Raw genomic sequence first — 14,302 nt, forward strand, 5'->3', positions numbered from 1 at the left:
GTGTTCTTTGTTCTCTCTCTTTGCCAGTTTTGGACCACCCTGCTTCACTCCAGCCTAGAAATGTGGAAGGGTGCTGGAGAAACTGTTGGTAAGATGTGCACTGTTAAAAGGGCAGCGAGCATTTAATAAGTGTCCCTTGTTTCATAGAGCCGCATCTGCACTGAGTCAAGGGTTGATGGGGCACCTAAGTGATTTTTCCTTGATCATTCTATGTACCAGTTCATTGCGTGTGTGTGTGTGTGTGTGTGTGTGTGTGTGTGTGTGTGTGTGTGTGTGTGTGTGTATACGTGCTGTATCTGTTACCATTTCCCACACTTGCCTTCTATAAATAAAATCCCTCCCCATCAAAACTGTGTTCAGAGCCCTCGCCTTTGAGATCTACCAAACGTTTTCTCTCACTCACAACAAATGCATATATACTTTTTTTTAAACTTTTTTTAGTATTTTTTTCAAAAAAAATAAACAGACTTTTACAGAATAAATAGTCTAATAATAAAACAGTAAAACAAACCCATCCTTTCCCCCTCCTACAACAGATCCCTAAAGGGAAGCATTAAAAATAAACAAAAACATTCAGTAATTTACAATATTACTAAATTCATATTCTTCATATATGGTGTCCACATCTTAACAAAAATAATCATAATTATTATGTAAATTATATGTTATTTTCACCATATAGATACACGACTTCAACTCATTATGCCATTGAACTACATTTAATTCCGCTTCATCTTTCCAAGACATAGCAATACATTTAAGAGCAACTGTCAATGTTAAACGAATAAACACTGTCTGAAACTTTTCCAACCCCAAGTCCACTGACGGAGTAAAATAAGCTAACAAAACATGTTTTGGATCTAAAGGAAATTGAATTTTAAACAAATTTTGAAGAAATTTCCTAATTTTAAACCAGAAAAGGATGAACTTTATCACAAAACCAAACCGAATGTAGAAATGTTCCGACACATCATCGACACCTAAAACACAAACCTGAATTACTAAATCCATATTTTTTCAATTTTTCAGGGGTTAAATATAACTGATGCAAAAAATTATAATTAGCCATACTATATCTCACATTAATTAATTTAGTCAACTCATCATAACACATTTTCCCAATCTGCCTGACAAATCTCAGAACTTAAATTATGCTCCCATTTAATCCTAGATGTATCTAAAAAATTTTTAACCATTGTATCTTGTAATAATGCATACATCTCTGATATAAAACCTTTATCTGAAAAATATGAAATCAGAAATTCAAATATAGTTAACTTAGAAATTTTCATTTCTCTTCCAAAATTATCTTTCACTAATGCCCTAATTTGATAATGAACAGAAAATTCTCTAAAATCCCGAATTTCTCTTTACGCTGATGAAATGATAAAAAATTACCCTCTTCAAATAAATCCTGCAATCTTTTTATTCCTTTAATCAATTGCATATATACTTTATTTCTATTTTAAATTTGGATATAAAGCATTGTAACAGGCCCTTCCACCACATGAGCCTGTGCTACTAGCTGCAACACGAACCATTATGACATGATGTCCCGCATGAAAAAAATTTATAAATAGAGGTATATATGATTTATTAATGATTCTATGGAGAGTGGTTAAGTTGATGAGTCTATTTTAATTTACAATACGATTTGCTTGTCAGTAGCTGTTAATTATAATGATGTACGTGATATAGATCTCTGGGGATGCATGGGATAGACTGATGCAGATTTTCTTGTTGCTGCTTTACATTGAGATGTTTTGGCAAAATGAACTCTTCAACAAATATAACTGATATCTCACAGTACACTTTGTGGATGGTCATACCTTTAAATTAATTGAATTTATTGGACCAGGTTTACCAGGAAGGAGTTAAGGAAGAATATAAGTTTCAGGATCTTTGGAGCAACATTTGGCTTTTGCGTCAGGGTTAAAAAAAATGGCAATAACATGACTGATATACTATTAATAATACCAAAAGGCTAGAGATTCAGGTCAACAGGCTTTTAGTACCATAACACTTGGACCACGCTCCTGTATTGGCCCGATCCCAGGACTTGTACTGAGGGAGGGATTTGGCTTAACTGCCTTTATTAGGGAATTCCGGGAGGTTGAGCCATTGAGGGAAGCCATATATAGGAACCAAACATATATACAGTGCCAGTAACCAAGTAACAGTATACAGTGGTATATCACCAAATTCACACCCTCTTTTAAAAAAAAGTCACAGGGGGTGGGTGAAAAATCCGGTGTGCATCACAAGTTCAGCCGGTCCAGTTGAGGACATCGTGGAGGGATAGGAGCTGATCAGACTGAGCTGGTGCACGTCACCCGGGACAGGGCATCCAGGGGCTCATTGAGCTTCCCAGGCTGGTATAGGATGTCATAATTATAGGTGGAGAGTTCTATCCTCCACTTAAGGATTTTATCATTTTTGATTTTGTCCCGCTGTTTGTTGTGGAACATGAATGCGACTGCACGTTGGTCAGTCAGCAGGGTAAATTGCTTACCAGCCAGTTAGTGCCTCCAGTGGCACACCACCTCAATGATTGCCTGGGCCTCCTTCTCACTGGAGGAGTGTTGGACCTCAGGGCCATGGATGGTGTGGGAGAAGAATGCTACTGGCATCGCTCTCCACCTGGAAAGGAGTGGACTTGTCCACGGCATGTATCATGGCCTTAGTGATGCCCCCTTTGATGTGGGTGAAGGCCTCCTGAGCTTCCGCCAGGAGTGGGAAAGATGTGGCTTTCACTGAGGGTTGGGCCTTGTCAGTGTAATTGGGAAACAACTGTGCACAATAAGAGAAAAACCCAAGGCATCTCTTCAGGGCCTTGAGGCTGCGAGACATAGGGAGTTCCATCAGGGGGTACTTACGGTTAGGGTCTGGCCCATTGATACCATGTTCCACAACACAACCATGAGTGGCCAGGTATAATGTGCGGAACACACAACTTAGCTTTGTTATAAGTGAGGTTGAGTGCCTTGGCCGTCTGGAGGAATTTCCCCAGGTTTACGTCATGGTCCTATATGTCATGGCCGCAAATGGTCACATTATTCAAGTATAGGAATGTGGCCTTGAGCCTGTGCTGGTCTATTATCTGGTCCATTTTCTTTTGGAAAATGGAGACCCCATTGGTGACCCCAAAAAGGACCCTTAGGAAGTGATAGAGGTGACCGTCCACCTCGAATGTGGTATACTGACAGTCCTCTGGGCGGATGGGGAGTTATGCAGAAAACACCTGGTATTGAGGGATCTGATTTACCACATCAGGAAATGGGTATGCATCCAGCTGCATGAACCAGTTTATGGTTTGACAGTAGTCAACAACCATGCGGAGTTTTTTCTCCGTTCTTGATCACCACGCACTGGGCCCTCCAGGGGCTTGTGCTCTGTTCTATGATCCCCTCGGCCAGCAGCTGTTTCACGTCTGATTTGATGAACGCCCTGTCCCCTGAGCTATTTCTCCTGTTTTTGGTGATGATTGGCTTGCAATCAGGGGTGAGGTTAGCAAATAGAGGTGGGAGGTACCCAGAGGGTGGATCGTCCACAGGTTGGATGTTGTGGGTGGGTCAAGATGTGCCAATTGGTCACATGTAGAGAGGAGGGTGGTTGCAGATAGTGTGAGGAGGATGGGGCCCATCAAATTCCAAATTCCAAAATTACGCTCTTGAGGTGGCACTGCAAGTCCAGCGCCAGGATTGCCCACACACAGAGCTGGGGCATGAACAACCCCATATAGTTAGTGATACTATACAGTAGCCCAGGGATATTTTGCAATTGGATGGACTCACCACGAGTGAACAGACCCGCACAGCTTTAAGGTGCACAAAACTCTTGGTGCTGCCGCTGTCAAGCAGGCAAGTAATGGGGTGTCCATTTATTTCAACCTCCATCATCGAGCAAGTGAGTTGGTGAGGGCTGTGCCAGTACCCTGTTGTAGCCAGAGTTGCTGTCGGTATTGGACTGGTGGGATGGTGCCCATGGCTTGGGCTGGGAAGGTGGCGGTGCTGTTGTTCAGGGACGGGTGATGGGGGAAGTGACTCTGGCAAGATGGCTGCCCCCACTGTCTGCACATGGTGCTGCTTTGGGAAAGGGAATCTGGACTTGAATACTTTAGCATCGTGCCCTTGGTAGCGCTTCCACGGGTGCTTCAGTTGACCTCATTATTAGCACTTTGGGGACTCAGTGGCAGCAGCGGCAGTGAAGACAGAACAGTCTTGTGCTGCGGCGGAATTGGACCCCTGTGTCCCAAGATGATGGTGCCTGTGTTCCCCATGAGTCAGCCATGTTGTCAGATGCAAAAGAGTCAAAGTTACTGAGGGCTACATCCAGTGTTTTGGTGACCTCGATGGCCCTTTCCAAGGTTAGTTCATCGAGTTCCAGTAAGCGCTGGCGGATGTAGTCTGAGCGGAGATGCCCGCTACACAGCCATCCCAGATGAGCTCATCTGTATAGACTTCTGCAGTTATATCTTTACAGCCACATGCATGCCTGACTTCACACAGGGCCTAAATGTACTCAGAGGGGCTCACAAGGTCATCGCTTGCACTTAGCGAGGAAGTGCCTACGTTAGTCTTGGGGCTGTACCTGCTTTGAGTTTACTCATGGCTTCGTCAAACCTCGTGCAGCTTCTGATGGAAGTGCAGGCCTGATGGTTGACTCTCACTCATAAGCATAGTTTGTCATTGTCTGTACTCATGACTTGAGCGCTGGCATGCAAGAACACGTTGAAGCAGATAACCCAGAGCTCAAGTTTTTCTGGGGCGTCGGGCGCTTGTGGATCTACATCTAGTTTGTCCAGCTTTAGCAGATTGTTCTTTGCAAATATTTTATGTTGTTAAAATTGATACACTATCAAAAATACCAAAAGGCTAGAGGTGCTGGATGACAGACTTTTAATACCATAAGGCTTGGACCATGCTCCTGTTGTGCCCCAATCCCAGGACTCGTACTGAAGGAGGGACTTGGCTTAACTTGGCTTATTAGGGGATTCCAGGGGGTGGAGTTACTGAGGGAAAGTGGGCCAGCCATACATCTTTGGCTTGGCTTCGCGGACGAAGATTTATGGAGGGGGTAAAAAGTCCACGTCAGCTGCAGGCTCGTTTGTGGCTGACAAGTCCGATGCGGGACAGGCAGACACGGTTGCAGGGGAAAATTGGTGGGTTGGGGTTGGGTGTTGGGTTTTTCCTCCTTTGCCTTTTGTCAGTGAGGTAGGCTCTGCGGTCTTCTTCAAAGGAGGTTGCTGCCCGCCAAACTGTGAGGCGCCAAGATGCACGGTTTGAGGCGATATCAGCCCACTGGCGGTGGTCAATGTGGCAGGCACCAAGAGATTTCTTTAGGCAGTCCTTGTACTTTTTCTTTGGTGCACCTCTGTCACGGTGGCCAGTGGAGAGCTCGCCATATAACACGATCTTGGGAAGGCGATGGTCCTCCATTCTGGAGACGTGACCCATCCAGCGCAGCTGGATCTTCAGCAGCGTGGACTCGATGCTGTCGACCTCTGCCATCTCGAGTACTTCGACGTTAGGGATGTAAGCGCTCCAATGGATGTTGAGGATGGAGCGGAGACAACGCTGGTGGAAGCGTTATAGGAGCCGTAGGTGGTGCCGGTAGAGGACCCATGATTCGGAGCCGAACAGGAGTGTGGGTATGACAACGGCTCTGTATACGCTTATCTTTGTGAGGTTTTTCAGTTGGTTGTTTTTCCAGACTCTTTTGTGTAGTCTTCCAAAGGCGCTATTTGCCTTGGCGAGTCTGTTGTCTATCTCATTGTCGATCCTTGCATCTGATGAAATGGTGCAGCCGAGATAGGTAAACTGGTTGACCGTTTTGAGTTTTGTGTGCCCGATGGAGATGTGGGGGGGCTGGTAATCATGGTGGGGAGCTGGCTGATGGAGGACCTCAGTTTTCTTCAGGCTGACTTCCAGGCCAAACATTTTGGCAGTTTCCGCAAAGCAGGACGTCAAGCGCTGAAGAGCTGGCTCTGAATGGGCAACTAAAGCGGCATCGTCTGCAAAGAGTAGTTCACGGACAAGTTTCTCTTGTGTCTTGGTGTGAGCTTGCAGGCGCCAGCCATACATATGAACCATACATATACACGGTGGCAGTAACCAAGTAACAGTCTACAGTGCTGTATTACCATAATGACAATTTAGCAACATCCAGTACTCAGTAAATTTTTTATCCATAATGCTATTTTTTAGCTGTGCAATTTGGCCAATTATGGAATACCCTTTATTATAAAACTGAATATTATTTTAAACTAATATTAGGTGTTAACTAGCATTATGCTCCATATGCCTGCACTGACAGTTTGAAACTGTTGTTGGATTTAGTCCCATAAAAGGTAGGGCACTGAGGAGTGTGGTAGAACAGAGGGATCTGGGAATACAGATACATAATTCCCTGAAAGTGACATTACACGTGGATAGGGTTGTAAAGAGAGCTTTTGGCATATTGGCCTTCATAAATCAAAGAATTGAGTATAGGAGTTGGGATGTTACAGTAAAGTTGTATAAGGCATTGGTGAGGCCATATTTAGATTATTTTGTGCAGTTTTGGTCACTTAACTTCAGGAAAAGAGTTACAGGGAAAATTTAAACAGGTTAGGACTTTATTCCCTGGAGTGTAGTTGAATGAGGGGAGATTTAATGAAGGTATAAACAATTATGAGGGGGATAGATGGAGTAAATGTAGATAGGCCTTTTCCACTGAGGGTAGGTGAGATACAAACCAGAGGGCATTAGTTAAGAGTGAAAGGGGAAAAATTTAGGGGGAATGTGAGGGGGAGCATCTTGACACAGAGCGTGCTGTGAGTGTGGAATGATCTGCCAGCTGAAATAGTGAATGTGGGCTCAGTTTTAACATTTAAGAAGAATTTGGACAGGAACATGGATGAGAGGGGTATGGAGGGCGATGGACTGTATGCAGGTCAGTGGGATGAGAAATTATTTAGTATAGACTAGAAGATCCAAAGGTCCTTTTTCTGTGCTGTAAAAGTTCTATGGTTTCCGTGGTTTCAAGTCTTTCACCAGCTCCTAGGTCTTGCTGACTGAGGGAATGGTTCTCAGTCTGGCATCAAGCCACTAGTCCCTCTATCTCCACTCTCTACTCTGACTCATCGTCATTGGAAATCCTACATACAATGGTGACATGATCTGTGAATTTACAGATGGAGTTGGAACTGTGTTTGGCCACAGTTATGAGTGTATAGGGAGTACAGAAGGGACTTCATATCTTTGCTGTCACCAATCCTCATTGATTGTGGCCCATGGGATAAGAAGGTGTGGATTTAATTGGAGGGGGGGGGGGTGAGGTGGTTCTGAAGCCAAGGTCATGGAATAAGGGGATGAGTTTGTTTGGTGCTGTTGTGTTCAAAGTGGAGCTGCAATGGATAAATTGTTATCTGATGAAAGGTATCCTTGACGTCCTGGTATTTCGGGGCTAAGCGTAATTCCAGGGAGATAGTATCTGCTGTGGACCAGTCTGACAATGTATAAATCAATGTTGATTGAATACTCCCATCAGCTGGTCTCAGAGAAAATATCCAGGGCCTCTGGGCCACTCCTTTTCTGAAGGCCAATCTGATATCTATGGTGGTGACAATGGGTGCAGGTGCGCTCAAGGTTGGAGAAATATGTGCCACTGGCTTGTTGGCTTCCTGCTCAATGTGAGAGTGGAATGCATTCAACTTAAGTAAAACAGACACAGTGATTGAAGTAAAAACACCACGGTGGTGCAACTCACCAAGGTGGTACGTACAACTCACCAGGTCAAACCATGTCCTTTATATAGCAAAGATAAAAATACATAAGCAATGTTTTTGGCTTGAGGCCTTCACAAGGTTTGGAAAAATGTCAACAACCGTCCAAATAAAAAGGTAAAGTGGGGAGGTGTAGGGGGAGGAAGTGTGGTCGTAAAGGCAGGAGGGAATAGGTGGCGCAGCAGTAAGCAAGAGGAGGAGGGATGGCTGGGTGAGTAGAGAGGAAAGGGGATGGAGAGCTGAGTAAAAGAAAAAAGGAGGGGGGGAGGGAAAGGAGAGCAGGTTAGCAGAAACCTGAAAAGTTATTGTTAATGTCATCAAGCTGGAGAGTGCACAGACGGAAAATCAGCTGTTGTTCCTTCAATTTATGAGTTGTCTTGATGGGATAGTACATGAGGCCATGGATAGACATGTGAGTATGGGATTGGGATGCAGAACTGAAATGGTTGGCCACTGGGAGATCCCTTTCACTGGTGCGGACAGAGTGAAGAAGCTCAACTAAACGATCTCCCAGTTTGCGCCCAGTCTCTCCGGTATAGAGAAGACCACAATGGAAGCACCAGATGCAGTAAATCAATCAAGTGAAATGTTGCTTCATTTGAAAGGCCTGCTTGGGGCCCCAGACTATGGTGAGGGAGATGTAGGGACAAGTGTTGCCTGGTACTGTCTCCTGGTGCCCATGAGGTTCGTCTGAGGCTCATCTGGTTCGATATCGCCTCTTGGCATCCCTGATGGCCTTGCACAGCTTTTATATGGACATGTTCTATATAGCTAGGTCACCTGACTTTTACACCATGTTCCCAATCTTTTGTGTTTTTCAATTTTCATGATTTTAATTACTTTTTAAAGACAAACATGGGAGTCATTGAAATCCCTGCTGTCGATTAAGGACCAAGTTGCCAGAAGAAATATCCAGGCATTTTAGAAAGGAAGGGAAAAAAAACTAAATAACAAAAGGAAGTTGTCAAATGAGAGTTGCCAGTATTTACCTTCAGGATAAATCTTTTATTTACGAGAGCATTAAATACAAGCAAGCTGAAACCTTCATTCCGACTCCAAGGGTAAAAATTATTTCAGATCAGGTTGTCAACAGCTCATCAAAAAGCTAATCATTTCTGAAAGCAAGGTTCAAAAGCAACTGGAATGAATGTTTCTTCCTTCTGCTTGCTTGGAGAATCCCAAATGACATAGATGTGAGGAGACTTGTCATAACATATGCGTGCATACTGTCTGACAACAGAGGACCCCAGGATGGCCAGTACCAGACGCAAAAGCCATTTGATGTCTGAGCTTCTAATTTGTTTGTGAGTGCAACTTTTCATCACTGGCATGGAGGCAAGGGAAGGAGAGCACAAACCATTCTTGCTTGTTGTAGAGGGCTGGTTGGAACTAACCCACAAACTGACCATTTTGAATCATGGTCATCCTCAAACCCCCAAGAATCCTGGTCTTTATATTGCCAAATTTTATATTATTTACCAAACATATGATCCCAATACTGATCCTTGGAAACCCCATAGTATGTTTCTGTCTAGTTACATTACAATATGCACAGCAGGCAAACACATTAAATGATAAATCCAGCCAATGTCTTCTGCCCTGATAAAATTGTGAAAAATGGCAAAATCTAAAAATACATATATTTGCTGCAGGGTGTTTCTGGGCAAAGAACCAATTCACATTTGTGGAGCTCCAGATTTTGTCAAGATTTTCTTGTTTCTTTGATTATTGTTATTCCTTTGCTTTGTTAAATTATGTACTAGCCCAGTATTCAGATCAGAGCGGACTTTATTTTCCTGTACGTGATTCATCAGTTGGTGTTGCTGCTAGAACTTTGACATTTTATGCTTCTTTGACTACTGCATTCAAAGATAGCAGCATGAATTTGTTCAGCCATCCTGTTTGCATCTTATGTGTTTGGATGTGCGTGAATGCTTGCTCGTGCATCAACAAAAACAGGATCTGATACTGACTGAAATGTACGTAGTTTCTCTTCTTGGTTCATTCATAAATATTAATAGAAACATCCTGGATAATTTTATGCAAATGTGCAAAATTGTTCACCAAGTAGTTCCATGATCAATCATGCATGTCCATGATTTTGTTTTCAAATTTGCACTCTTACTTTCTGAAGGCTGTAGCTCGTACATCAGTTTTGATCAACAGATGCTGGGTATGTCGAAAAACTGACAGTCTTTCGTTCATCAGTTCTTAGTCTGTTTGTCTGGTGCCTTTTTGAATGTGACAAGGATTACTGGTGAGCTTGATGGAGTCCTGAACTCATCCTGCAGCAAGGCTTATTGGAGGAGATTAAACGAGGTAACCTTCCACAATGCTGCTGCTTCTTACCTGAGACGCCTGGACTAGACACCTATTTGAAGTTTTTCCCTTCACACTATTATTTTGTCCAAGTGGAAAAGTGTCAAACTTTATATAAGGTAGTGGTGTACAAAGGATCCTAATGGTTTGATGTCAAATGATGTATAGCACCCAATATATGTTTCCATTCCAGTTAGTAAACCAGAATATCAATGTCTCAAAAAAGCAGTCTCTATCATCAAGGACCCTCACTGCCCAGGCCCTACCCTCTTCACACTGCTATTATCACAGAAAAAGTGCAAGTGAATGGTTGAGAAACCCCTCGGATGTTTTACGCTGCTCATGCATTTATTCTTCCCTTTGTAATGAGTATGTTGTTGACTTGTTGGGTTTTAATTAGTTCCGTTTTTAATTGCATATACATTTATTGTAAGTAGTGAAATAATAACATTTATGCACCATTTTTATAAGTAGTGACTATGACTTCTATGTTCTAATAACTGCATGTTTAACAAGTAAAAGTCATGAGGCTAAAAACACTTGGTCTTCAACCTAATGCATTCAATCTGTATCTCTCCCCACAGATGCAGCAGGACCTGCAAAGTTTTTAAAATCTTTTTCATTTTCATTTTAAATTTCCAGCATATGAAAGTTTATTTTTTTTTTTAAGTGAAAATCAATACTTGTATGACCAATCAATCAGGGTCAATGTATATTAGAAATAATTACATCATATTTGGTTACTTATATTAAATTTCAAACTGGGAGAACCCACCTTCTTCATCACAGAAATGCTGGAGGAACTCAGTTGGTCTCACAGCGTCCTTAGGAGGTAAACCAATGTTTTGAGCCTGAGACGTTCCTCGAGGTATGAGTGAGAAAACACACGCACACATTACAAGGAGTCAGGTCTGAAACATCAGTATCTATCTCCTATCAATGCTGCTATGTTTTCCTGCAGCATTTCTGTGCTTTGACTAAAATCACAGCATCTGCAGTTTTTTGTGTTTCACTCCATAAAAGAGATAATCATTACATTCAGGTATCGTTGTTCTCGGATTATATTTACTTTGGATACCTTCTTCATGTTCTTTCAGGCATGATTCAGATAGAAGAGATGTTTGTGTTTTACTTTCAATAGAATTTGACTACTACTTCCCCAAATTAACTGGATTCTTATTGTCAATGGGGTGGACAGATATTTGTGTCTTGGATATGAACATGGAAAGTACAGCAAAGTACAGCCCACAATGTTGTGCCGACCAATAGAAATCTATTCAACAAACTAAACCTTTCCTACCTCACACCCACAACCCTCTATTTTTTTGAATCCATGTGACTGTCTCAGTCTTTTATATGTCTCTATTGCACCAGACTCCACCACTACTGGCAATGCATTCCAAGTGCCCACTACTCTTTGTCTTACCCTTGATTCTTCTTAAACTTTCCTTCCTCACCTTGTTCAGATGTCCTCTGGTGTTTGCTACTCTTGCACAGGGAAAAAGGTGCTTGCTGTCCACTCTATCTAAGCCTCTCATAATATTGTATTCTCTATAAAATCACTTCTCATCTTTCTTCACTCTAAAGAGAATAGCTCTGTTAACCTTGCCTCATAAGACATTTTCTCCATTCCAAGCATCATCCTCATAAATATCCTCTGCACCCTATCCAAAGCTTCCACATCCTTCCTGTAATGAGACAACCAGAAATGAACACAATATTTCAAGTGAGGTCTACCCAGAGTTTTATAGAGCTGTAACATTACCTCATGATTCTTGAACTCATTTGCCCAACTAAAGAAGGCCAGTGTACTATAAGCCTTCTTAACGACCCTATCAACCTGTGTAGCAACCTCAGAGTGCTATTGATTTAGATACCAAGGTCCATTTTTTCTTCTACACTGTTAAGAATGCTGCCTTCAGGTTTGACCTTCCAAAGTGCATCACTTCACACTTATCTGATTGAACTCCATCTGCCACTTTTCTGTCCAACTCTGCATTCTGTCTATATCCTTTTGTAACTTATGACAACCCATTACACTATCCACAACATCTGCAACCTTCAGGTTCCACGGATCCTATGCCTCATGACCTTCTGAATGAGTTTACCATGGTGGACCTTGTAAAATGCTTTACTAAAATTCCTATACATCACATCTACTACCCTATCTTCATCAGTTTATTTTCTTACCTCCTCCAAAAACTCAATTAGGCTCATGAGGCAATACCTACCCCTCACAAAACTGTGCTGACTATCCCTGACAAGAGTATATTTTTCCAAATGCTCATAAATCCTGTCCCTAAGAATCCTCTTCAATAGTTTGTGGAGTACTCTCATGAGACTCACTGGTCTATAATTTCCAGAAGTCTCCCCATTATCTTTTATAAACAAGGAGATGACATTTGCCACTTTCCAATCCTCTGATGCCTCCCCTGTGGCCAGGGAGGACACAAAAATCATTGTCAAAGCCTCAGCAATCTCTTCCTTCATTTTCTTGGTTGCCTGGGGTATATCTTGACTGCCCCCAGGGATCTATCAATCCTAATCTAAGATCTAGCACTTCCTCCTTCTTAACCTCAACATGCTCCAAAGCATAAGCTTGTTCTATACTGACCTTACATTGACCAAGGACCCTTTGTCTGGAGAACCCTGAAGGAAAATATTCATTTAAGACTTCCCCTACTTCCTCTGCCTCCAGGTACATGTCGTCTCCCTTATCCTTTAGCAGCCCTACCTTCACCCACAACATGCTCTTCACATATGCATAGAACACCTTAAAGTTTACCTTAATCCTACTTTCTATGGCCTTATTGTGCCCCCTTCTGGTTCTCCCATGTCCTTTTTTGAGTTCCTCCCTGACTACTATATAATTCTCAAGTGGCCTTCCTGTCTTTTTCTTCCTAACCCTTCTGTATGCTTCCTTCTACCTCTTAACTAATTGTCTCACCGATATTGTCAACCACCGTTCCTTTATCCGACCATCTTTTCCCTGTCTCTGTGGGACAAATCTATGGTAGGGGAATTGAGGGAATGGTGAAAAGGCAGGAAGGTGGAAATGAGCCTATCAACAGATCAGCCATGAACATATTTAATGTTGAAACAGGTTCAATGAGCCAGATGGCCTACTCCTTCTCCTATTTCTTATGATCCAGAACCCTGTTCAAGTAGTCCCTAATCATCTTCTACATTCCTTCTGTTCTTTTCCCCGAGAACATCTGTTCCCAATTTACTCTTCCCAGTTCCTGCCTAATCCCATCACAATGAGCTTCTTTTTAATTGCATTGTTAGAGTTCTAGTGATACTCCTGGCCACTAGATGGAGTCGGAGACTAGATTGTTGTAGCTCAGTTGGATTTGAGATGGATGCCTTCATACGATCGTGAATGAGTTCTATAGCTGATGAAGTAGTTGTTTTAAAATAACCCAAATGTATTTATTACAATAAAAGAAACATCACAAGGTACCAGGAGTGTCAAGGTACCAGGAGTGGAATAAACGCCAGAGAATACAGACTGTGTACCAGTCATTATCAGCAAAGATGTGGAGAGTGTAAAGACTCCAAATGCTGTAAATTGGACTGGAAATGTCAGACATGCATGGAGGTTGTTCAAACAAAAACTCAAGTTGCACCTGCAAGTCAGTGGACTCGATAGCAAAACTAATGTATGAAATATTGCACTACTAGCTACCATGGCAAGAACTCAAGTACTAGAGGTTTTCAATACATTTGTTTTTGCCGAGGCAGCTGACCAAGGCAATGTTCGACAATGTTATTGAGATGTTTGGTGAACAGTGTTCATCAAAGAAAAATGAAATATTTGAGAGGTACATGTTATAAGAACAAATGCTGAAAGAATAAATGATCTGTGATCAAACTGTGTTCAGGATTATTGATAAGAAAGTGAGAGAAAGGTTGCTGTAAGAGACAGCTTACCTTAGCTGGAGCTGTGAAGATATGCCATACTAGAGAATTAGTTCTGTAGCTTGTGAAAAAGTTCAGTGAGAGTGCAAAAACCAGTGAAAACAAAGGCATATTCATAGCCACAATGTCAGGACACACACATAAACCAAAAATGAGATATAGGAAACAACAAAAGGATGGAGAGACATTCATTTGTAAAAGATGTGACACTCAACATGCACCAAAATGATTCTCAGCCTATGGAAAAGTCTGTAATAAGTGCAAATAACAGAATCACTATCCAGAGCAATGTTTTTC

General features: G+C 42.2%; 1 protein-coding gene across 3 annotated transcripts in view; it reads left to right on the forward strand.

Moving 5' to 3' along the window:
- Positions 1–14,302, forward strand: part of LOC138755631 (matrix metalloproteinase-16-like) — a 258,984-nt gene that overhangs the window by 166,475 nt on the left and 78,207 nt on the right. The window lies entirely within an intron of this gene.

This window comes from Narcine bancroftii, chromosome 2 (genome assembly GCF_036971445.1).
Source record: "Narcine bancroftii isolate sNarBan1 chromosome 2, sNarBan1.hap1, whole genome shotgun sequence".
In the NCBI taxonomy this organism is placed as follows: Eukaryota; Metazoa; Chordata; class Chondrichthyes; order Torpediniformes; family Narcinidae; genus Narcine; species Narcine bancroftii.